Genomic DNA, 26847 nt, shown 5'->3' with positions numbered 1-26847 from the left:
TGAATTGATCCATGTTGGAGGCTCACATCTTTAATGAGCATGTGGTAGTAATTAAAATAAGAGAATGAAAGTGAATAAGCCTTCTGCCCAGTTTATAAGAACGCATGCTTTTGCCCTTGCACTGCCTCTCACCCCAGGTTCCATCCACCATTGGCTGCTGTGCCTTTTGCCCCATCAATCAGGATGGGCACCAGCTGCCCCTCCTTCTTTCCTCAGATGTCCAGAACTGTCTTCTGAGGACTTGGTTTTTAAGGTGGCATCCCTTTTGTCACACGGCTATGATATCACAAATTGTCTCCATTTTATAATGGTGAAAATAGAAGGAATATCATATCAGTCTTTCAAAAGGGTTAGAGCAGTGGTCCCCAGTCTTGGGCCTCCAGATGTTCTTGGACTTCAACTCCCAGAAATCCTAGCCAGCAGAGGTGGTGGTGAAGGCTTCTGGGAGCTGTAATCCATGAACATCTGGAGGCCCAAGGTTGGGGACCACTGGGTTAGAGGAACCAGAGCTTGCAGGATCAGAATTTCTGATCAGCCGGGGTAATAATGTCACTTACTGGCTGGATTGCTCAGTGGTTTAAGTCTCTGGCTGCAGATCCAGAGGTTGGGAGTTCAATTCCCCATTGTGCCTTCTACACGTAAAACCAGTCAGTGTGACCTTGGATGAGCTGCACAGTCCCAGGGCGCCCCCAGAAGGAGAGTGCTTCTGAGTACTCTCTACCTGGAAAACCCTGAAAAGGGATGCCTAAGTCAGAATATGACTTGACAGCACAGGATGATGATATTAAATAATGTTATTTGTCAAACTTTCCCATTTCTTGTAATCTTAGATATATTACTTATAGTAGTTGAAAGCAGCATTTGGTTCTGAGCTGTCTTTGATGAAACAGAAAGTATTTGGGGTGTGATGTGGTCCTGAATGAGTCATTAGGATCCTTTAGCTTTACAAAAGACTTGTTTCTGGTGGAGATGATAACTACTATAATTGGTTTGTTCACTGAAAGAAAGTGTTTCTCCTCAGTTCTGGGAAAGAAACCCCTGGAAAGTCTTGAGCTAGTAACCAAGTCAAAGGTAAATAGCAAAAGCTTCTTCTCCAAAAACACAGGAAAGCAAACAAAATACTGTACAACACAACACAATGTTCACTCCTTGGACCAAGTTTTCTCAAAACATCCTTAGTGACTAATGTATACCAAAAGAGGCAGCCATGTTCATTTGTTAGTGCTTGCTACTTGTCTACATAGACAACACATCGATCCCTCACCATAGGCAGCATCAAAACTTTCCTTGATGGCAACAACTGTTAGCTACTTCCAAGAAATGGTTCAAACCTTTGAAGGTCGGAGAGGTCCAAAAGTGCTCACTGGAATCTCATGCCAAGAAAAACTGGCAAAATTTTCTACAACAAAGCTTGAGCAATAAATGTAGGAAAATTCTGTAATAGTACAAAACACCTTGTAGTACAAACAAATAAATGCTCCTAATCTACAAGTATTTATTTATTTTTATTTATTTATTGGACTTATATGCCGCCCATCTAGACATTGTCTACTCTGGGCGGCTCACAACAAGCAGAGTATAAAACAATTGATATATAATAATAATTAGCCAGGTCTTAAGATGGTTTTTGAAAATGCCCAGCAAAGGGGCCAAATGGATCTCGGAGGGGAGATTGTTCCAAAGACAGGGAGCCACTGCCGAGAAGGCCTGGTTTCTTGTGCCACAATGTGCATTACTTTACATTTTCTTTTCATTTTCTGCTGTCAGACATTTCACGCATAGCAGTGATCTGGAGGAAAGGAAGAAAAGAAATGGTGTAAGAAACATCCATGTCAGATTGCCTAGAGATTGTTCTTGTGCATCACAGGTGACCAGGCATATGGCTATTAACAAGAGAGAGCAACATTTTACCATCAGGTTGCAATGTTCACCAAGCCTGGCAAATAAGATAAAAAGTCTGACTGGATCTGTGGAATATCATATAACCAAGGTTAAGCTTATTGTTATACAGAATCCTGCAGCAGATGCTGGAAGGGGAACAATGGTGGCAGTCTCCTAACAGTTCTTCATCATCTCCAGCTGTTCCTTCTGATAGAGAATATGAAAAAGTTACTTTTTTGGACCATAGCTCCCATTGTCCTACAGCTGTAACTGTTGTCTATCTTATCTTTCCATTTTAGGTAGGCTTTTAATTGACTTGGACAAGCAAGGGCACTATAGAATGTCAAATTTAAATAGTTTGGGGGAGAAGATTTAAAGAGTTCTGAGTGGTAGGTTTTTACTATTGTTATTTGCTTATATGTTTTAATAATATATTTCAATATGATATTTATGGTCTTTTACATGATGTTTTCCATATTGGTTTATTTAACTGTGAACCGGCTTGTGGAAAGAAGGGTTAAATGAATGAATGAATGAATGAATGAATGAATGAATGAATGAATGAATGAATGAATAGTCTAGAAAGTAAATTTTCTAAGTTCCATGTACAGCATGCAAACTTCTTGAATTCCCTTATGTGCCCCCTGCAACAGGTGTAGTGGAATCAACAGCCATTCTCTACATGGAATGGGGAGAGGATGCCATCTTGTCTTTTATCTCAGGCAGCAAAATATCTTGGGCTGGCTCTCCACCTAACAGGCCCTGTTGAATCAGATCAAGAAGCCATCAGTTTAGCATATTGTCCCCAGAACATGTAAAAGTAACTTTTTTGGACTTGACTGTCTAAAATCCCTTTCCCAGCAGTTCCGGCTCGGGGATTTTGGGAAATAACATCTAAGGGCAATGTTTCCAAGCTTTGGCTGTTCCTCCCAGCAGTTGGACAGATGTCTCTAGGAAGACCGCAAGCCTTTTAAAAAAGGCAAGTGTCCTGTCCTGCTATTTGCCCTCAGCAGCCACCACTGAGTACTTCTGAACCTGAAGGTTCCATAATGTCTCCATGACCATGGATTTCATAAGAAACTCACCAGTCTGCTGAAGTGCTTGCCAGAACCAGCTGGATGCACTAGCATCCTATTATTTTCAGTATCAGTTTTAGCTTAGTGTGATCAATAAAAGCAGCCTCAGAGACCCACTGGAAAGCCTTTAGCAACCAAACAAAGATTGTTACTGATGATACCATGTCAAGGTAATTTTTTAAAAAACGTACACCTAGTGTCTCTTTCATGTTAAATTCTTTGGTAAAGTTTTTTTTAAAAGTCACTGATTCCTCAGCCAGTTTTTAATCTGTGCAAAAATTCAGGTAAAAGAATGGAGCTCCTCTTCCTCCCTACCCCTCAACATTCAACCATATTTCATTCTTCTGAATGCCTTCAGAACTTTTGGTAGGTGTTTTCCTTTGTGAAATATAAGCCTTTAATGAATGTTTCAGACGATGTTTGGTCTCATACCAACAATGTCTCCAGCTGAGGGCAGGAAATCCAAATTGCCTTTCAAATTAAACCACAGGAAAACCCCCGACCTCAACTTATCTCCAAAAAAAAAAGTTAATAGCAAACAGATGCATTGCCTGTGCTAAGCCACTTACATTGTATATTTATCCAATATTCATTCTTTCTTTTAGCCTTCTGGGTTTAAAATACATCATTCGGTGCTCTGCCATTCATTAGATTTGGCTTCTGAGTAAGCCAATGATATCCTATTTCTAATCAGTGGCCATCTCTCCTGACTTGCTTTGAATTAAGTTCGTTTGGTAATATAGTCTTTAGGACTCTAGGCATCCAAGCATGTTGATTCAGTGCTTAAATCCATAATTCCCAAAATGCATTTGTGCCAGTGTGATTGGTTTTGTTTGTAGCACATATTATAGCTAAAATACACTGTCAAGTGTATTATTTTGCTTATAAATTGTTTACTGAGGAATTTAGCAGGCATGGTGCTTTTGACTTCTCCTCCGTGGAGATCCAAGGCACCATGCATCCTTTCCCAGCCACAATTTGTCTCTTCTGAATAACCCTGTGAAATATACCAGGCTGAGAAATAATAACACACGGGATCACACAGGGAGCTTCATGACTGGATGGCTATCTGAACCTGCCTCTCCTTGAGCTTAGGGTGAGATCAAATGGATGCAAAAGTACATGCCTGACTGCAGCAAAAAGGTTGCTTCAATGGGAGCAATCTCCCTTAAAGCAGACCTTTATGTCTGCCAGGAAATGACTTCAGCCCAGCACCAAAAAGTAAATGCCCTACTGCTGCACCAAAAGAGTCCAGATGGGACAAGGATCAGGGTCAGGCAGGAGTGCATTTCCCCATGTATCACATGATCACCCAGGGGAAAAATGCACTAGACCACTCCAAAAGCAGTCCAAATGGCAATTTAGTTCCCTGTGTGATCACACCCATAGTCCAAACACAAGCCCACATAAGATGTGCCTGATTTCTTCTAACATACCAGAGAGGTACCCTAGTGATTGGATCTTTAGGCAATGGAGGGATGTGCTTTCAGCAAGTCAGAGCCCTGAAGAGCAATCAAGATTATTGAGGTAAACAGAAGCAAATGGGTGGGCAGGAAGCTGGCAATGTGAGCAACCCTGCATGGGTGCATAACTAAGATTTGGAAGAGTATGTCAAAGTCTTCACCAATACAGTGGTGCCTCGCTTAGCGATCGCTCCGTTGAGCGATGAAATTGCTTTGCAATGGACTTTTGGCCATCGCTGGAGCGATTGCTTAGCGATGTCCCCATGGCTAAAATTCGCTTTGCGAGGATCACGGGGAAGCAATCAAGGCAAAGCGAACTTTTTTAAACAGCTGATTGGCGGTTCCAAAATGGCCGCCACAAAAACAAAATGACCACCGCTGTTTTGCCTCACTTTAGAGGCACCCAAAATGGCCACTGCTATGGAGGAATTTCGCTTTAAGGTAAGTTTTTAGCCCATAGGAACGTATTAAACGCATTTTAATACGTTCCTATGGGCTTTTTAATATCGCTTAGCGATTAAATCACTTAGCGATGTTTTTTCCGGAATGGATTAACATTGCTAAGTGAGGCACTACTGTATATGAAACTTAGTGTGTGACCCTGGATCAGTTGCTGTGACTCAAAATAAGCCAACTCTCAGGGCTGTTGAAGCAGGAGGAGAAGAGCCATGCATAACTGTCGCGTACCCCCCCCAGTGACCCCTGTGTGTTTTGCCTCTCACACAAGTTCACCTTTGGACACTTGTTCTTTACCCTTTCTTTTCGCTGCCACCAGAGGATATTATCCTCACTATATCAATTATGAGTCTCACACTCTTGCTGCCAAATAAAAGAAGGTTTATTTAAGGATAAATAAGTGAATCACAGAAGGAAAATCATGGATGTTCTTTTATCATTTATTCATTAAACGTGGATTCGATTACTTATAAGCTTGCTTGCACTCATTTACTTTACTCAAGGTCTCAATATATTCTGACTGTCAATGTATTTCTAATTTTTTTAACTCTTTATTATTCTCTAACTAACCAACTGTCCAATATCTAGTCTAAACACTTCCCAGTCGTCTCTCTAACTGTCTAAACACTTCACCATCTTTTCTCTAACTCTCTCTCTCTGTCCTTCTCTAACTGCATCCCTGGCACTCCCAGTTCTCTTGACTCCGCCCCTCCTGTCCAGTCATAGGCCCCTACACTGGAGCTCTAAAATGACTGACAGGAGTGACGTGTGGGCTGTCCACCACCATAACTTCTTCTTTATCAGGAACACAGGAAGCCACCTGATACAAAGGCTGACCATTGGCCCATCCAGCCTCGTTCTATCAACTCTGACTGACCACAGCTCTCCAGGGTTTCAGGCAGGTCTCTTGGCCTTCCCTAAAGATTCATGGTATTATCTGGTGGTTCCCCTTCTGAGTGTCAATCAGGCTTGATCAGGCTTAATTTATGAAATCAGACAAGAGTGTGTTGACGGTAGTAGATCTTTTGAGGGGAAGATAGAAATGTAATTTATACATAAGAAATATAAAATAAAAACCAATGGCACTCTCTTGTGTTTTATATAAGGGGGAGTAGGATGTGATTAGTTATTTCAAGCAATTCACAGGTGTAAACTTTCAGGTCAAAATTCAAGGAGCAGAAGAATGTAACACTTTTCATCCAAAATCCAGAATATAAGACCTAATTTTTACAGTGTAACTTTGCTGGAGAGTGGTTGATTGGTTGGCTGGCTGGCTGGCTGGCTGGTTTGCAGCAGTGAAGGCAGTATTCCTTTACCCACCCATCCCCAGTTCTTCTGGAATGGCCCTACATTGTGTCCTCCAGGAGCATTCTGGGAATAAAGTGCCAGATTCCAGAAGTAAGATTCCAGGGTGCATAGAATTTTGTCTTACCCCAAATATCAAACTCCAGTTGAAAAAGCACTGTAGGATTCTTAAATTTCACCACTGCAAATGGGGCAAATGGAACAGGAAGGGGCTCTAATTTTTTTCTGATCACCTGACGTCTGTTGTCCAGCCATATGCACTTATTACTTTGGTAGATTTGTGGTTCCTCTTTCTATCTAGTTGTTCTGACAGCAAAGTATGCCGTGCTCTGGGATCTAATTTCCATGCTACCAAGAGAGCAACTATACATTACAGGTAACCCATCAGTATCTGGGTTTGTAAGGTTCATATCAAGATTATGTAAGAGTTCCAGAGTTGCAATTTAGGCAGGCTTTTATGTCTGAGAAATCAGATTTGCAAACAAAGCCTTTCTTTAGCTTTCAAAGTGAGGTAGCACAACTCCTGTTGTGACCATTACATACTTCTAGCAGTTAAGGAACAATGGGTTCTCTCTATAGTTCAATCTGTAGCTTGATTTCCCAGGTACCCAAAGACTGTGTCCAACAGGAAAGGAGAAAATAAAACTGGCTGATTTGTTCATCTAGGGCTAGGCCAAGGGCTTGACACATGTAGTTTTTAAAAGGTGGGCCTTGAATCACTGTGTACTTTGCTTAGTTTCTGAATTTGAGTTGCCACCTTTTTTACACTCGCCAGGTTCTCATCTTAAACACTGTCCTCTCTACAGGATGGAGATACCCAGTGTGGTGTAGTGGACAGAGCAAGGAATTCAGGAGGCCTGGCTTTGAATCCATTTCTCAGCCACAGAAACTCAGTGGGGATGTGGATCTGGTAAAGCTCAGCCCAGGGCTGGAGGAATGTAGCCAGGCTGACCCCCAACTCAGGTCCTAGGGAGATGAGTCCCACTGCCACTGGGCAAGAATCTCAACAGTGGGAGTCTCATACCTGCAGTAGTCAACCCCAGATGAAGACATTGCCCATGATAACAGACCCCAGCCAGAGGTGGGGGACTCTAGAGGGGGAAAACAGGTCAGGCAGTAACTGGGGACTGGAGAATTAAAGGAGGCACTGAAGGCTGTAGGCAAACTTGAGAGTTGGAGGAGAAGGGAAGAATAGAAGTCTCCAACTTGAACGTTCAGACTGAACCAGCAGAGGATGTAGGGACAAGGCCCTCAGAAGATGAGGAGGAAGAGGATGAGAGTGTTTGGGGAGATGCCCAAGAGGAACTGTGGGATATCTATCAAGCTGTGGAAAACAGGGAAGATGAACCAGAACTCCACAGTGAATGGGATTATATAACAAAGGAGGAGCTCTCGATTGGGGAAAGGGAGGAAAAAAAGTACAAGAACCCTAACCCTCCTCTGCATCCTTACTACTGAGGTGAAAGAACCTTGACACTGAACCAGCACCAGCCAAAGGATAATCAGTGCCAGCTCCAGTGCTAAGGGAGAACCAATGCCAACTGTGGTGCTAAAGGGGAAAGTTTCAGTGAGAGAGGCAGCAGCATCTCTAGGTGAAGCAGATCAAGATGTGGACCTGGCCAGAGAAGGAAACATGAACCTGGTACAGCATGGCCCCTGCCCTCACTGTGGGCATACTAGCCCTTGCTTTTGCAAGAGTCAAGGTTTAGGCTGACATGGTGTCCCATATCGTCATATAAACTCACCCACCCCAGTGTCGTTAACCTGGGGTGGAGAGAAAACCAAGATTGAACTGGGGCTAGTTCCGTCAAGTAGCCCAAGAGCAAGCCGGCCCAGTGAACCTAAATTTGTTGTAAAGCTCTTTCCAGTTAGAATAAACTCAATTCAGGGGCCCCCAAACCCATAATATAACTAGGGTGTAGCAACCGATGGTTTGACCCATGGCACTAACATTTGGAGGGCACTGAAATTTAGAGGTGACTCTCCTGATGAATGTTAGGAAAACAAATGCCAAGACTTCCTGGCACTATTCACGTTCTCTTTTTTGAGGGGGAAGCATAAACATTCCCTTTGGGGAAGGCACCTCTTCTTCTTCTTTTAAGGAGCTCCCACCAATGTGTCAGAGCAGAGTGGATGGAGGATGGTGCTGATTGCCCCAGGTACCAAAACTGCTACACTTCTGCCCATCACTTCTGGTCAGCCTTCTCTCCCGCTCCACACAGTGATTTCAGTTCTTGGGTCCCTGGAACCTTAGCAATTTCAGCTCAAAGAAATATCTACTGCTGCTGCCAAGCTCATGGCTGGTAAGCCATGCATCACCAGTCATATTTGTTCCTTGGTTTCTTCATCCATCATCTCATTCCTCTTCTTTATCTTCTTCCAACAATCAATGTCTTGCTCTCCTTCTTCATCTACCTCCTCTTTCTTCTACTCCTTCAAAGTGACACCAGCAAATGTTAACAAATAACTGATGCTACACTTGCGATACATAAGATCTAAGAGGAGACAGCATTGTAACTGGCACTCAGAAGTCCCTCCTCCCAGTCCAGAGCAACCAATCAAAGCAGAGCTTGACCCAGAGAGTAGTGTGGCCTTTGTGGCTGCCAAACAGCATCACCAAGAGAAGAGGACAGCCACTTTCAACTTCTCTTCCTCATACTGGGGCCCATACAAGGCATAACATAGAGGTTCCAGGTAAAGTGTGCCCCTATATCTGGAGCATCACACCCACAGTCTCTTTCTTCTGTGATTCGGCAGGTTTCAGCTCAGGTAGAAAACAATAAACAGCTGTTTACTAGAAACCCTTTCTTTGTCTTCCGCTCTTTCAGATTTGCAAGTTCTATATTATTTACATATTCTTCGCACCCTAAAAGGAAATGCCTGTGGTTTGTTTTTACAAATAAATGCCTTGTTCTTTATGCACAGGAAAATCTAAATATAATTTCCCACATGTCAGTGACCTACAAGTTTATAAGGTCACAACAGAGTGATTCTTCCAGTAAAATGTACGATAGATCAAGTCAAGCATACTTGGTCATTCCACTTTAACACATACAGACAGTGCCTAGGCTGAGTTACAGCTTGTCTTAACATATAAAAGAGACCAAAAATAGCACTCTTCCTCTTTGATGAACAACTATTTTGTGGTCAGGAATCTCATCAGATTCATGAATTCCGAGATCTAATGAGAGGTGGCTGTTGAGACAAGAAAATGCTTTTGTTTGGGAAAGCATCAGTGGTTAGGCACTCAAGAACGGTCATTTGGCTAAGTCATAGCAGATTTGTGACTGTGCTGGGTTAAAATAAAGATAAGAGAAATATGTTCATGGAGGAGAGGAACAAAAAAATAATCCAGTGTGTATTTAACCATGTAAGAAGTGAGAGAAAACAAATGAATCTGAAAGACACAGTGCCTGGGTAGTCCCTCTGTCAAGCCCACCTCTTCAGGTCAGTGAGCAGGGAATGTTGTTAAGTCCAAGGAATTGCCAACAGTGGGCACAGATAATTGTGCCTCACATCTCCCTTTATTCATAAATAGGCAGCTGCAACTCAGTTCAAATGCTCATAGCACTTTGGGTACAAGTAAATACTAGCACAGTTCTCTTCATTTTTTTTTTTTGGTCTGCCTTTGGTCAGAGGTCTTTGTCACTCTAAGTCTGCAAAACCAGGAAGCCATGTATCTGCAGGACACTGGTCTTTTTCAGTGGCCTCTGAATTGTGCTTCTCCCACACTTCCAGAAGGAGGGTTTATTCCAAAGCTGTTTGGCAGGCTGCCTGGGATGATCTCCTTGGGAATCTGTGGGGACCTGTCAAGCGAGGTCATGGCCTTGTCCTGCTCTCAAGTTCTTCCCTTCTCAGTTGGTTGTCCTGGAGCTGCAAGTCCAGAGACTCTTCTTTTCCGTCAAGAAAACATTGGCCTCTTCTCCCTTTGGCCAAAGCTGACTTGCACTCCTTCTCCTTCTCCACCTGTGTGCTTTGCTCTCTTCCATGTCTGGTGTCTAGGCAATGAAGACACAACACTTCTTGATAAATTGACCTTCTCTGCCTTTCAGTTGCTACAGTTTCTCCATATTCTGCTTGGTTCACAGTGGTGGTGTCTGGGAAGAAAGTCTGATGTTTGAACATCACCCTGAGAGCCGGATATAACTTTATAAACCTATAGGAAAAATCAGAAGCCTATGTTCATCACAATTGCCATTTATCCCAGAAAGAGCTAATTCCAGGATGAAACCAGAATCAGAGAGAGAGAGAGAGAGAGAGAGAGAGAGAGAGAGAGAGAGAGTTTGAATCTATGGAGGAGAATCCATGTTGTCTTTGTCTTTGTTCCAGGGTGCTGCTGCAAGCTGTGCCGCTACCTGTTGCTGCTTTTTGACGTCTGGTGCTCAGTATCAGTGTTGTTGGTATCCGGTGTGTGCGTGTGCGGCATGCCACCTTCTTGTATGTCTCTTTGCCTTCCTGTATTTGTATTTCAGTTATTTACATTTTCCCTCAACTGTAAACAAATGAATTTTGTTGATCCCTATTTTTTGGCTAAATGGATCTCTGCAGTTGCAGGAATAGTAAATGGCTTAAGTAGCATGTAACTGGGTAGCCAAAATGCTGTGGGTGTTGAGTGCTAAGGTTGGTCAGGTGGCAGTTTGCTCTATCCACATGAGGAGGGTTTTCACCCCTCAATTGTTTTGTATTCCTTACCTGCTGAAATATAAATACAGGAAGGCAAAGAGACATGCACTCATTTCACACGCTAGCAAGGTTATGCTCAAAATCCTCCAAGGTAGGCTTCAAGTATGTGGATCAAGAACTCCCAGAGGTACAAGCTGGATTCCGAAGGGGCAGAGGAACTAGAGACCAAATTGCTAACATGCGCTGGATCATGGAGAAAGCCAGAGAGTTCCAGAAAAACATCTACTTCTGCTTCATTGACTATGCAAAAGCCTTTGACTGTGTGGACCACAACAAACTATGGCAAGTCCTTAAAGAAATGGGAGTGCCTCACCACCTTATCTATCTCCTGAGAAACCTATACGTGGGACAGGAAGCAACAGTTAGAACTGGATATGGAACAACTGACTGGTTCAAAATTGGGAAAGGAGTATGACAAGGCTGTATATTGTCCCCCGGCTTATTTAATTTATATGCAGAATACATGATGCGAAAGTCTGGACTGAAGGAATCCCAAGCCAGAATCAAGATTGCCAGAAGAAATATCAACAACCTCCGATATGCAGATGATACCACTCTGATGGCAGAAAGTGAGGAGTAATTAAGGAACCTTGTAATGAGGGTGAAAGAGGAGAGTGCAAAAAATGGTCTGAAACTCAACATCAAAAAAACTAAGGTCATGGCCACTGGTCCCATCACCTCCTGGGAAATAGAAGGGGAAGATATGGAGGCAGTGACAGATTTTACTTTCTTAGGTTCCGTGATCACTACAAATGGTGACAGCAGCCACAAAATTAAAAGACGCTTGCTTCTTGGGAGGAAAGCGATGATAAACCTTGACAGCATCCTAAAAAGCAGAGACATCACCTTGCCAACGAAAGTCCGAATAGTCAAAGCTATGGTTTTTCCTGTCGTGATGTATGGAAGTGAGAGCTGGACCATAAAGAAAGCTGACTGCCGAAGAATTGATGCTTTTGAATTGTGGTGCTGGAGGAGGCTCTTGAGAGTCCCCTGGACTGCAAGGAAAACTAACCTATCAATTCTAAAGGAAATCAACCCTGAGTACTCACTGGAAGGACAGATCCTGAAGCTGAGGCTCCAATACTTTGGCCATATCCTTGGAAAAGCCCTTGATGTTAGGTGTGACAGCTTCCTCTCACGTCTCAAAGGAGGTGTCACGTCACTCTTACATACACACTTTACACGCTGCCACCAACCACACACATATCTGACTCCTCAGACAATGGTATGGATTTTAAAAATAAAATGATTGTTTATTGATACAACATAAGTAATAGTAAATCACTGTATTAACTAAACAAGGCAATCAATATAATAAAGTATCCCCTCATACACTCTCTCACACAGACCTTCACTAACACAGTACCTCATAACCTGCACATGCCCTAAGTCCCTAACAAGACCCTAACCAAGTCCCTATCTGACTCACACATCATTCACTCCCCCTTATATACCTTAGCTCCTCCCTCTGAAGTCCCACCTCCTGTCCTGCTATAGGCAGATGAACTCCAGCCATAGCAATGACAGGCAGGTGACATCATTGCAGCCGTCACATTAGGAAAGTGTGAAGGCAAGAGGGGAAGGGGATGACAGAGGATGAGATGGTTGGACAATGTCATTGAAGCTACCAGAATTAATTTGACACAACTCCGGGAGGCAGTAGAAGATAGGAGGGCCTGCCGTGCTCTGGTCCATCGGGTCACGAAGAGTTGGACACGGCTAAACGACTAAACAACGACGACCCGCTGTACCCTTTCACGGGCAGCCATCAGTCATGAAAGAGATTCTTTTGCAGGGCAATATTATTGTACATTGATCTTGCTTCCAGACTTGGCCAGACAGCTGGCTGTTTCGTAGTGGCTTTTAGTAAACTGCGGTTCAAACTTCATTTTTGAAGCACAATCCACGTCCTGTGAATTTTTTCCACGCCTCTCTTAATTTTTTTTCACCCTATAGACAAAAATGTTCATGTATTGATAGTGGTAGAGAAAATATGGGGGCAGCAAATCCCTTCTTTTTCCTTTGTATGTCCAATAACACTCCTGGTCCTGCCATAGGCTCCTCTACCGCCAGGAAGTTGCTGGTTGTTGTCAGGATGAAGTCTATGGCAAAGAGGGAGAGGTCCAGCCAGGCAATGGGTCTGACATCAGCCTGGCATCCGCTTTTGTGATTATTACACTGATACTAAATGATTTTTAACCCTCATCCAGGCAGACTGGACAGTTTGGTATATTAGAGCAGCATTTTGTTGCAGAATTCAATCAGAAATAGATTTGCAAAGTAGGGCTTCTATAACACAGTTGCCTGAAGAGCTGTAAACAAAGCTGGCACGTTTTAACCACCTGCCATGTACAGCTTTTTTTTTAATGCCAAAAATGCCTGAGGCAAAAAGAAAAGTCAGAATAAAATTATTATATGTTGCCATTGGTCTGTTGTTTTTCCATTCTGCAGCTCTTTCCTCCTCAATTTCCAGAAACATACAAATACATATATGAATCCAAGAACAAATTGATACCAAACCTATTCGATAGTCAATCCAGTTGTTCTTCAGTCCTGCCACTGGAATAGCATGTTCCATTGCACCTGAGGGTAGTAGTTTAACCTTAGAGTGAATGGGGGGAATTGGCAACCGAGCAGGCAGGTGGGTGGTGCAATCAGGCAGGCGGGCAGTGTGATATGGCTGGTGGTGGTGGGAACTGAGCAATTGGGTGGATAGGGCAGGTGAGTGAGTGAGGGTGAGCAGGCAGGTGGGTGAGCAAGTGACCAGGTTAGTAGCAAGATGATAAGGTGGTGAGCAAGTGATCCAGCAAGTAAGGGGGTGAGCTAGCAATCAGGTGGCAGTGGGGCAGTCAGGGAAGCAGTTGAGCAACTGAGTGAGTGAGGGGGCAAGGAAGGCAAGTGGACTGTGATGCCTCATTCGTTCGTTCATTCATTTCATTCATTCATTCATTCATTCATTCATTCATTCATTCATTCTTTCTTTCTTTCTTTCTTTCTTTCTTTCTTTCTTTCTTTCTTTCTTTCTTTCTTTCTTTCTTTCTTTCCTGCTACTTGGTATAGTACTGCACCAGATAGCAGGATTTTTTTTAAAAAGTGGATGGGGCGCTCACATGTTTCCAATAAAATGATTCTGCATCTGCCACAAAAGGAGGATCAGAAAAACTCGCTTTCCTGGCACTGTAGTCCACGTATGGATATGCCTTGTGTGCGCGCTTAAATTTAAATCTTTTTTTTAAAAAAGCAGAACCCGGAACAACCGTAGGTTTGATTGTCAGTGAGGCTGAACTCTCAGTGTAAGCAGTAGAGGCCTGTTGGACTAGCCTTAAGAGCTTCTCCATTATCTGCCCTCTGGCACACACAAAGCAGTTTCAGATACCAGTGATTCAAACCATGACCTGTCTTTCTAGCCCTCTTATTATTTATTTATTTAAAATATTTTTATCCCAGCCTTTCTTCTTAAAAAGAACCCAAGGCAGCTGAGATGCCCATTGACACAACACAGTGCAGGAGTGCCACCTTCCTCAATCCGGTGCCCTCCAAATGTGTTGGATGAAAACTTCGATAATTTCTGGTGAGTGTGCTGATTGGTGTGTGTGTGTGTGTGTGTGTGTGTGTGTGTGTGTGTGTGTGTGTGTGTGTGTGTGTGTGTGTGTGTGTGTGTGTGTGTGTGTGTGAGTGCGTGTGTTAGTCCACTGTCACAGCAGAATCAGTAAGAAACAGGTGACCTTGGGAAGTACATAATAAAAACCAGAGTAAAACGTCCCTCCTCTTTGTAAAAGTACAACAACCCTGGTTTAGTAGAAAGGGAATTCCCTTGTCAATGTAGCTTGCATTTTAAGCCGCACAGCAGCAGTTCCTTAAAGAAATAACAGACTTTTCATTTCACGAACATTCCATACATAAAGGCCTAATTACATCCAATGTCAAACATGAAACGTGACATGAATCATGCATTTGAACAAGCACACACAACCTGGTGATTTTTATTTAGAGGAAAAGCATCTGGGCACTCCTGGTCCAAATCAAGAGCCCGTCATATTTGTCTCCTGAAAACAGATCCCTGTTTGTACCCAGTGCCTGAGTCTGAAGGTGATGTTTCCAGTGAACCCTAATTTTGAGGATAAAGGGAGCAAAGGAGAAGTGCTCTTCAGGAGAAAAACAGTGTGAAGTTTCCAACAAAGCCAGAAATGTTCTGATTGCAAAAGGGAAGAACCAGAACATGATTCCAGGTGTGACTGTGCCCTCGGTGTCACAGATTTGCTGGTCAGAACAGTAGCTGGAGCTCCCAATCGATGCTGCAACCAGGGACGTATCCTTGCCTTCCCAAAGTGGGGCAATGGGGAGGAGCAAAGCTGCTCACAGATTGAAGCATCCGTTTCAGTGGTTATTCCCAAAGCAGCCATTTGGGACTTGGAAGCTTTCTATATTCTATGCTTCTGTACATCAGGAGAAAGTGCAGGTCTGGGGAGTTTCTGGAACCCAAATATAGGGATATATAGCAATGTCTCCTGCCTTGAACTCAGCCTTTCCCACTGGGAGGAAAATGGCTACTCATTTTGATCTCTGATTTTAGAATTCAGTTTGATTTACACTGCATAAGTAAAGTAAGTGATCAAGCAAGAGCATCTACTTGCACTTCTGGCTGGCCATCACAAGAGACCAGTCACTTACTTATTCATATAATGGATAGCAAGCCAGAAGGAAAAGCCACTGCTTGATAATCCTTATGCATATAGTTTTTCTCAGTAGGATGCTGGCCTTTATAAATATTTATAAACATATGTAGACTAGCATCATAATTTAAAGAACAGTACAAAATACAATAACACCTATATACAGTGGGCCCTCGACTTATGAACGTCCCTACATACAAACTTTTCGATTTATGAACGGCTCCGTTTGCAAAAATTGGCATCGACTTGCGAATGGAGCCTCAACCTACAAACGAGGTCGAGGCTCCGTTCGCAAGTCAATGCCATTTTTTGCGAACAGAGCGATCGGCACCTTCGGAGGTCTCAAAGGGCTTTCCCCCCGACATCGGAGGAAACCGTTTGAGACCTCCGTAGGCAAAGAGGCAGGGAGAAAGGGTGGGAAATTCGAATTTCCCACCCTTTCCCCCTGCCTTTTTGCTTTTGGAGCTCTCAAACAGCTTCCTCTGATGTTTGGGGGAAAGCCCTTTGAGACCTCCAAAGGCACCAATCGCAGTGGCAGGGACCCCCCAGGGAGATCTCCCATGGTGGTGGGCAAGACCTCCCAGGGGTCCCCCATCACCGTGATCAGTGCCTTCAGGTGTTCCCAGGGAGTAGACCGGACCCCAGGAGGTCTTCCCCTGGTAGGCCCGGTCTACTCCCCAGGAAAGCCTAAGGGCGCCGATTGCAGTGGTGAGGGACCCCTGGGAGGTCTCTGATGGCGGCGAAGTCTGAAACTGAACAAGGCCTGGCTTCCAGCACTTGAAAATACAGCCTGCAGAAGGTCAACAAACTCTACCCAGCCACAAGGACCAGGGGTCATTGCACAAAAAAGACCCGCTAAAGACACCAAACAACCACAGTGACAGATAATCTCTCCACTTATCACAACAATATATCCACAACAAAAACACATTGATCACTCTATCTCCTGAAAAGGACAAAAGCTGTTCCCATAGCTATAAATGCTTAACTATCCAACAAACAGCAATAGAGCATGGACAGAGTTCCTACTCCAGTCCTCTGAAGATGCCGGCCACAGAGACTGGCGAAATGTCAGGAAGAACAACCTTCAGAACATGGCCAAAGAGATCGAAAAACCCACAACAACCATCAGATCCTGGCTGTGAAAGCCTTCAAGAATACATTCTTTTCAAGTTATTTGAATGAGTTACAACATGCTTTCAGCAACTCACATCTGATTATAGTTACACTGTTGTAAACATTCACCTTTCCGCATATAAGTTGAATGCTTCCTTCACACTACACTTAAAATAATGTTGTTAATAAAGTAATAAAAGTTTAATGATTGTCAACTTTTTAAAGAACTATTATTACCAAACTAAAGTGTTGTCATCTGAAAGATGTGCAGATCAGTGGGGCATTTTTTCCACCCTAACAAATGTTGAATTCAGGAATGATATTGCCCTCTTCTGGATAAGAAGTGAAGTGAACTTTTGAAAAGAACAGGCAATGTTTACTCGTGTCTGATCCATAAGCTAGTTCTCATTTGAAATGTAGCCAACTACAAAGCAAGTCTTGTAAGCGCCGAAAGACTTGAATCAAAGGTTTTGGTTTGTGCATTTTGTTGTGCAACACGGGAGACCCTGGCACCTTCTTGGATACTACCACCTTCATTCACTCTAACGGAGAAGAGCAAATAATCTTGAATCCTATCAGAGTTAGAAAGCTGAAATCCCACTGAAAAGAAATGTATTTGCATTAATGAGGGAACTGCCAAAAAAATGTCATCAAAAGGATATTGGAATGACTTGGCAACTAAAACACATCTGCAAGTTCCTTTTTGGCCTTCTAAAGCTGATACAAAGTGATTTATTTAATATTTTTTGCTAGAATACAAACAGAGTCCCACCCCTCCACATGCACCAGAATCATATGTGGTTAGGACAAAATGGACATTTCCTCCAATTCTAAGTGGTTGGTTTTTTAAGCCACTGAAAACACATTCACTAGTTGTGGTGCAACTGTGGGGCCCTGAAACTTAAGCTTCATTAGTTTCATACTAATGGACTGGGTACCAAACCACTGTGAGGAACCTCTTTGACAGCTGTGTATCTCACCTGTAACTGTAAATATCAGGAAATGTCTCAAAAGAATTAGAGGATCTATATTTCAAATCTGAGAGGAGATCTGTGAGAAGCAAATACTAGTTTCTGGGGGAAAAGAATAACAAGGGGGCAGAAAACTCTTAATGCATTGAAAACTCTCAAAACTTTCTGCTTGCCTGAAGGTAAAGACAAAGTTGGTGCCTCTCCCACTGTATAGACGGACCACTCTTACATGGATGTGGGCACACTGCTGCCCACAGCACCTGAGGGTAGCAGGTCAGCTTAGAAAGATGCAGGGATGGCTTCTGACCCACATAACAGCTTCCTGGAAGTGTTGATGGCACGTGATTGGATTACCTACCATTTTTTCCCTCATCTTCCATAATTTCAGCTTCCATAATTCAATTTAGCATGTTTTGTTTTGTGATCTGTCTTCAGGCCATATGCAGATTCTTCCTTTTTAAGTGTGATTTCTCAGACACATGGGACTGCAGAAATCACATCTCTTTACACTGAAGTGATTTCAGATCTAACAGTGAGTTATCTGTGACACACAGTGTGACTCACTGACATCATTAGACCTGTTTTCCCTTCTTATGATAGTATTTTGTCCCCTGAACACAGATTTGGATGTATTAATTACTAAGTTGCCCTCCTCAACCTGCTCCATGCCTGAATAGTGACTGCTGCCCAACCCATTCTGTGCTGTTTTAGAGACACTCTGACGTGATCCTTGTCTGGGTCTGTGATGAAATCTATATGCTTCTAGGGCTTCATGAAAAGTCCATTCCTGTGAATGGGGAAATGCAAAGATCAAGGAACAAGTCATAGACTGAATGGTGCAAGCAGAACAGAAGTGTTTCTGGCAGGGCAGCATCAACTGACAACCGGTTGTATTCCTGTTTTAAGTTTTAGTTTTCCATTTCCTTTTGCAGCTGCCCGAAGAAAACCTTAGTCTCACCAGTGACCAGGGCAGATTCCTAGGGCAGCCATAGAGCAGAGAGTGAGAGAGGGACTTTAAAAGAGCAACGGGCACTAATCCTCTTTAATTTCTTCTTAAAAGGGCAATGTAAGGAGCCTAATCTTGCTGTCCTTTCTCTCTTCTCGTGCCTTTCTTCTCTCAGAGGTCTATAATCTGTAGTGCTGCAGCCAAAGTACAGACTATGGCAAGGAAGGAGTACTAAGGTAAAAAGCTATATTTCTTCTCTGTTGCCACCAACTCAACATCTTCTTTAGTTTTTCCTTCCCTTTCCCCACTTCTAATCATGATGTGTAAACATCAGATTTAACACGAGGGATCCATAAGGCTGCCCATCCATCCCATAAATGCCCTGGGATCTTTGTTCTACCCTGTGATTATCCAGGAAATGCACAAATAAATCTGATTTGGATCTTATTTACACATTTGTCTAAAGACAGTTCACATTCCTATTCCTTACTAATATTCTTCTGTAGCCAATTTATATGTACAATTAAAGTTGCTAGCTGGAAAATTCTGCATGCTAAAACTCATAAGTGTCTCATTGTTTATCCAGGTTAATTACGGTAACTGGAAATCAGGATATGTATTTTGGCTAGATTGCTTCTCTTAAAAGAAGAGAAGAACTTCAAAAATTATAGGACTATTACAACTGTATGAATTGATGGGCTTCCTTGGACCTCAGCTATGATCATGCCTGTGACAAATACCCCTCTCTTGCTTATTCCTTCTAAGAAGCATCTTCTGGTTTAATCGTCACTAGCCAGAGCTTGGAAGAGCCTAGCCATGTCTGCTGGGGGTCCTCATTGCTGAGGGGTCCTGGGAATCATAATCCATGGAAGTAATTTTGCCAAGCTCTCCTTCTAATATAATATGCCATCCAGCCAGTTACAAAGATCCAGAGATGAGGTAATAACAAGAGTAGACATTGATAGTAACTGCCAGGTCCCCAAGCGAGGGATGGACAGGTTAAGGCCTCCCAAATGAACACTCCAAAGATGGGCAGATGGGTCTGGTGGTATCAGCACCTGGCTGGAGCACAGCAAATATTGCTCTCTTTGTCACAGTATTCTTTCCTTGTTTTTTTTCCTGCTTTTAAAAAACCTTTCAGAATCAGCAGAACAGGTACATAGAGTTACCAACATCTTTTTTTAACAATTTATTGTTATTTTCCAAAGATGGGTAAAGTCACTTTGGAGAGCTACAACAGGCTCTGCTAGCTGGGGTACTGGAGTCCATTAAAATAAAACCCATCTCTGTCTATTCCACCATAAATAACTGTTTATTCCCTTGTAAATGTCTTTAGCATCAGAATAACAGAAACAGACACAATTTCTGTTGTTGGGACGGTTTTTATGATATCAATTTGAAACCACATGCTGAAGACTGTTTCTTTTTGGTCCCTCCATAAAATCAAGGTTGGCAAGCTTTTCTCTTTTGTAACACATCGGTAATGCAAAAGCCATTGTGAAGCATGGAGCGGCTACAAGCTGGGCTGAGGGAGAAAAAGAGGAATGTTAGTTGTGAGTCAGGGGATAAGATGGGGGCAAAACCTACCCAGCAGGCCACAAAGGTAGCTCCTGAAGGGCACACACGTTCTGCTCCAGATGAAAGCAAGCCTCTGCCCTGGCTAGAAGTGTATAGGAGAATTGCACTATGACAAGAGCTAATAAATTATTAAAAAAAAAAAACAACAGTTACTGTTATTATTTTTATATATTATCTTTATTTTAAAAATAAGCAGAAAAAACTAAACATTTGTGAAGTCTTCTATGGCCACTAGTATGGTGAAAATCTTTATACAAGCTGAGGAGAAACAGTTGCTGTGGAAAGTTCATGTCTGCTGAGATTAAAATCATCTGTTTTATGAGCCTTGAAAAAACAAGTGTCTGAAATGAAAATCCCTCGGATAAGTAACTAAGAAACAGAGTGCTGGATAATTCCTCACCAGTCACATCAGTCCACTCAGGAGAGAATAGATCCCAAACCTAAATTCTTTGGGTTATATTTACAGTTGATGCATTCCTGTTACTATTTACGAGGAATACGCTTTTTCAAGGCTGTATCCCTCCATGTTGCCTGCAGTTCCTCCAATACTATTTAGTGTAGTTTTATGAAGTATTGTCAGCAACATATGCTCTCAAGTGAATGGGAAATGCAGAAATTGGGCAAAGAGCCAAACAAACACTGCAAAAGACTGAGGTTCCTGTTGTAAACCACTGGGATCATAATCCTCGTTAGTCAAGAAACTAAAAAGCATTATTTATACAGATCATTGGAAAGATGGAAATGGCCCCTGAAAAAATTAGATATCAACTGTTGGAGACTGCCAGATAGAGAATGGCAAGTTACCATGCAAAAGATAATAACAGGATTTCAGCAGGTAAATGAGCGTCTCAGCCAGATCGAATATTTGATGGAAGAGAAATAATCAATGTTAAACATCAGTTAAAGGAACCTGTATTAACTCCAGAACTGTGTTCACTGAGTGCGATGCCAGGTAATACAGGTGGGATTAAGTGTTACCCAGTAAGCTATTTAGCTACAACAGTCAGAAAATGGGAGGTTAAAAATCGGATTACTGTCCTGGATTTGTCCTTCTCTTAAAAAAATGGAAGAAAACAGAGCCATGGAAACAAAAGAAACATATTGAGAAAATATGGGAAGTGATTGAAATGTATACTTTTTCAGTTGTGCTGAATGTATGTCCAAGACAAAAGGAAATTGAAAGAGGGGATGTATTTTACAATTGGTCTTGGTTTCCTGATAGTGTTGGAGTAACTTAGATTCAAACCAAAACATAATTGTAACTTGAAAGCTAGAAGGTAATCAAACAGTTTTTAAAAAAAAAGAAGTAAAAAGTTGATCTTTTATTGAAAAATGAATAGATTGGATGCTTGTATACTTAATATGAATAGATTGGAATTCTGTGTTTTCCTATCTTCAAAACACTTTTATTATTTATTATTATTATTTATTTTATTTATATCCCGCCTATCTAGTCGCAAAGGACTACTCTAGGCGGTTTACAACAGGGAAGAATACAATAAAAATAAAACAACAAATTACAAAACAGATAAAAGTAAAAAACAATAAAAGATAAGAAAATCAGAAGTAATCTGGTGAGAAGGCCTGCCGAAACATCCAGGTCTTTAGTAGATTCTTAAAAGTGCCCAGCGAGGGAGCTCCGCAAATACCAGGAGGTAAATTATTCCACAGGCGAGGAGCGACCGCCGAGAAGGCCCTATTTCTTGTTTTCTCTTTTCGGGCCTCCCTCGGCGTTAGGCTCCTCAGCCTCACCTCCTGGCTCGCCCGTGTGACCCGGGTAGAACTTGGTGGGAGAAGGCGTTCCGCCAGATATCGAGGCCCTAAACCGTTTAGGGCTTTATACGTAAGCATTAGCACTTTGAAGTCAATGCGGAACTTGATGGGCAGCCAATGCAATGCGGCCAGAGTGGGCGAAATATTTTGGAATTTTTTCACTCCACTGAGTAATCTGGCCGCCGCATTCTGCACCACCTGTAATTTCCGCAGCAACCTCAAAGGAAGCCCCACGTAGAGCGCATTACAGTGGTCTAATCTCGAGATTACGAGCGCGTGTACTAAGGTGGTGAGCGCCCCCACCTCCAGGTAGGGCCGCAGCTGGGCTATCCGCCTGAGATGAAAAAAGGCGGTGCGGACCACCGACGCCACCTGTGACTCCATGGAGAGCACCGGGTCCAGATGGATCCCCAAGCTGCGTACCCCATCCTTTGCAGGGAGGGTCACCCCCCCCAAAAGAGAGGGAGTTTCCCAAATCCCGGACTGTGTCGTCCGCGTACTGGTGACACGAAGCCCCACACCTCCTGATGACCCCACCCAGCGGCCTCATATAGATGTTAAATAGCATTGGGGAGATAATCGACCCCTGTGGAACCCCACAATTGAGGCTCCATGGGGCCGAGACTCTCTCCCCAAGCTGAACTCTCTGGGGACGGTCCTCCAAGAAGGAGCGGAGCCAGGACAATGCCAGGCCACCTATTCCCAGCTCGGAGAGCCTCCCCAGGAGGATACCGTGGTCAATGGTATCAAAGGCCGCTGAGATGTCGAGGAGGACCAGCAGGGACACTTTGCCCCTATCGGCCTCCCTCAGTAGGTCATCACACAGGGCGACCAAAGCCGTTTCTGTGCCATGGCGGGGCCTGAAGCCCGACTGGAATGGGTCCAGGGCATCTGTTTCTTCCAGGAGCACCTGAAGCTGGTCGGCCACCACCCTCTCGACTACCTTGCTAAGGAAGGAAACATTGGCGACGGGCCTGTAATTGCCAATTTCGTCCGCCGCCAAACTAGGTTTCTTCCTGATGGGCCTAATGAGTGTGTCCTTCAGGGCAGATGGAAATCTGCCCTCAAGGAGAGACCCATTTATAATAGCTGTGGCCCACTCCGTTGTTAACGGCCTGGCAGCCTTGATTAGGCAGGCCGGGCAAGGGTCCAAAGAGGAGGTGGTGGCACGACAGCGATCAAGCGCCCTGGAGACAGTGTCAGGCGTAACAGGCTGAAAGGTGTCCAAGATCACCGGGCAAGACGGAGCGCTGGACATCTCAGCTCGACTCACTGTACTCAAAAAAGGAGAGAGGTCCCGGCGGATGGCCTCCACTTTTGATTTTAAAAATGCTGCAAATTGGTCCGGCGAGAAACTAGGGGGAGGCCCATCGCCCGGACCAACTCCGGAGAGGTCGCGTACTATACGGAATAACTCCGCCTGCTGGTTGGACGCCTCGCTTATCCGGTTAGCGAGGTATGATCTAGTAGCAGCCTTTACCTTAGCTAGATAAAGGTTAGTAGCGACCCTGACAGCTATCTTATTAAAATCCGTCGGGGCCCCTCTCCATCTGCGCTCTAGCCATCTCCTGACCCGCTTCCTCGCCCGGAGGTCCCGGTTAAACCAGGGAGCCGGGCGATCTCTGCGGCGGAGAGGGCGTTTAGGTGCGATCATGTCAGCAGCCCTAGTCGCAGCGGCAAACCAGCCATCTACCAGAGCCTCGACAGGAGCGCCAGCCAGGTCAGCCGTAACACCTCTCATGGCATCCTGGAATCCAACAGGATCCAGTAGCCTTCGAGGGCGGACCATAACAATAGATCCCTGCTCCCTGCGGGGGGGGGGGGGGGAGAGCCATTTTAATGGTACACTTTATTAGGTGGTGATCCGACCATGACAAGGGTACCGACTCAAGGTCAGTCACCATTGGACCACTTTTCCCATCCCTTCCACTTCCTTTCACCCCTTGTATTCCCTACCCTATCCCTAGTAGTTTTAAAATAAAAAATAAAAAAAATAATCCTCATTAGTCAAGATGGCCAAAGGGCCAAATGAGCCAGCATAAGCTGAAGCTGTGCTGAATTGCACTTCCTTCCAGTCTAAGATTTTTGGAAATCATTTAGAACTCACCTTGCCTTAACTTTGTACTGGCACAGTGGCAGTGCCCTTCTGATGGGGGAGTTTGCATCTGACATAACTCATTTCTCCCCCCAATCTTCTTCCCCATTTTTTCTTTGACTCTTCTGCCAACAAATTTTCATCAACTGTCCATTTTTTTCTAGCAGATCTTTCTGCTGGCAGATGTCTGGCAGGAGAAGGGGGTTCTGCCAGCAGCAGAAGAGTGTTTTTGTTAGCCTAAGAAGCTTCTGTCTATTCCAAACCCCTACAGCTGATGCATCTTCAAGGTACGTTACATTGTTAGGCAAGCTTTAGAAGAGGTAGCCAGGTTGGTCTGTGCAAATATATAAGGCAAAATCCAAAGAAACAAAACAATACAAAATGAGAGAGGGAAGAATCTGCGACACCTTAAAGACTAGCCACCATAATAACCTTTCTATTCCAGTTTTTACCTTCCGCTCAGAAACAGCCCCGGATTAACCATTAAGCAAAATAAGCATAGGCATCAAAAAGGGAAGAGGGCACCACAGAATTTTTTTAGTGCTGGATTTACTATGATCATGGTGCAAATGGTGGACACTCCTTAACAAACTACATCCATCTATGCAAATCCCTCTGCTCTCTCCCATCCTCCCTCAAGAGGCCCACAAGAAAACCACCTCCCTACTTAAAGTAACTGAGCATGAACCAGTAAAAACTGAAAAAAAAAATATAAAAACTCACCTAGTGAGAAAACTCATGTTTTGAGTGAAATGATCAATCATCATCATCACAACTTAAAAAAATCTGTATTTTGAGAGGTTGGGTAGTAATAAGTATAAAAAGAGGTGCTGGTCATTTAAACCTATGACCTATCACCTCTGCACTATATGTGCAAGCCAAAGAAATAACAGTCACTGTTAAAAACACCCCAAATGGGGCTTTAAGATCTTGCTTGAGCTTTTCAGTTTACAGATTCTGACAAAATCTGTTTACATTCATCAAAGCTTGAAAGCACAAGATTTGGCTGTAGGCTGATAATTTGAGTGTACGTATAATTTTGCATATAATTCATGGTTCTTTTTTGCCACGTGCTGTAGAATTAAATTACTGTATTTTCATACATATATTTTTCCCCGAGCTATGGGACTTGCCATGAATTTTATTTGTAATCCTTTCAGTGTTTAGGGCCCCTAAAGGTCTTAATCCTGCCCTGCTCACAAATACATCAATCATTTCTTAAAGCCAAAGAAAATAATCATAAATATTTTTTATGTGCAAGATGTTTATATTAAATATATTACACAGTGAAGCAAAGAGAAAGAGGACTACAATAAATGATACTGTCAATAGGATTCAGTCATCTGCATGTTTGCCTTTGTAATAGTTGACAGCAGAGAACCTGTAGCCACCCACACATTCATGTGCTAGGGAAAAGCCTCAACTTTAACCTTTGCTTGGTACAAATATCTGTCTGAGTTAATCCTTCCTCATGTTTGCAGCTGACAAATCCCTTCACCCAGTAAACAGTGAAAGCAATGTGTGCACTCTGAAAGTTTCCCTGGTCACAATGATTCCTTTTTTTTTTAAATACAAAAAGCAAAGCAGATTTTCATCACAGTTAGAATAACAAATGCAAAAGTTGTACATTATAATAGTGGCTGTAAGAACTGGGGGAAGTTACTTTTTTGGACAATGCAACACAATACAACAGAACACAACACATAAAGTGCCACGTCTTCATTATGAATATGGAAGCAAAACTGGACATTATGATGAACACAGGGGTGCCACTGGACACAGGACCTGGATATTAAATTCTGCTGTTCCCTAACATAATTTACAACAGAATTTACTCTATCCTGATGCCATCATACTATGTTTTTCACTTCAGATCCCTGACAGGAGTAGCTGCCACCACTGTCAAGGATGACAAGGAAACATTGATTACACATTATGGAAGGGATGAACTTTGCCTAGACTAGAGCTGTCAGTTTGGGCAGCATTCCTTCTTTTATTGATTAGAATGAGCCATTCTCCTCACACAGAGTTCCCAGGCAGTCCTCAGCCAGCATTGAGGAGAATGGCCCTGTTTGTTGATATAGTAGCAAATGCAGCATAGATCCTCAAACCAATCTCAGAATAGGTAGGGGCGGGCACCTGGACAAAGTATAGCCTGCTAGATGTTGTTGGACTGCAACATATGTCAGGTTTGGGAGTCTGACACTGATCATCCTCCTAAGAGTTCTATAGACCTCAAGGGAAAAATCCAGAAGCCTGTGTTTGTCACAACTGGCACTTATCCCGAAAAGTTACATCCGGAATGAAATTAGACACCTATTTCCCGCATATCAATATTCATCCAGGTATCAAGATATAAATCTTTAATTGTTGCAATGATTCCAGGCATCACCAGATTATCTAATTCTACAAGTGTATTTATCTACATCACTTCTATGTTTCACATGCACAAAAGTACTCCAAAGTTGTTGAAAACATCCCACGGTCTTACAACTATAGAAAAACTCTTTTAAAAATATGAAAAATAAACTTAAGTCGCACTTAAATACCTCAGTTGGATTTCAATCCAAAATACAGTATAATAAAAGTACAATAAAATATCAAAGATAATGTTTTAATTACTGTATTTTTCTGTGTATAAAATGACACTTTTTCCTAAAATAATTAAAGGAAAAATTGAGGGTCATTTTATACTCAGAACTAAGGGGGGGGGGAATCAAAGCGCTTTGATCCCTGCTTTCCCCCTCCATGTTTTGCAAAGAAAACGGAGGAGGAAAGCAGAAATTGCTTTCCCCCTCCATTTTCTTTGCAAAACATGGAGGAGGAAAGCT

Source organism: Pogona vitticeps, chromosome 2 (genome assembly GCF_051106095.1).
Source record: "Pogona vitticeps strain Pit_001003342236 chromosome 2, PviZW2.1, whole genome shotgun sequence".
In the NCBI taxonomy this organism is placed as follows: domain Eukaryota; kingdom Metazoa; phylum Chordata; class Lepidosauria; order Squamata; family Agamidae; genus Pogona; species Pogona vitticeps.
Note: the sequence above shows the minus strand (reverse complement) of the source record.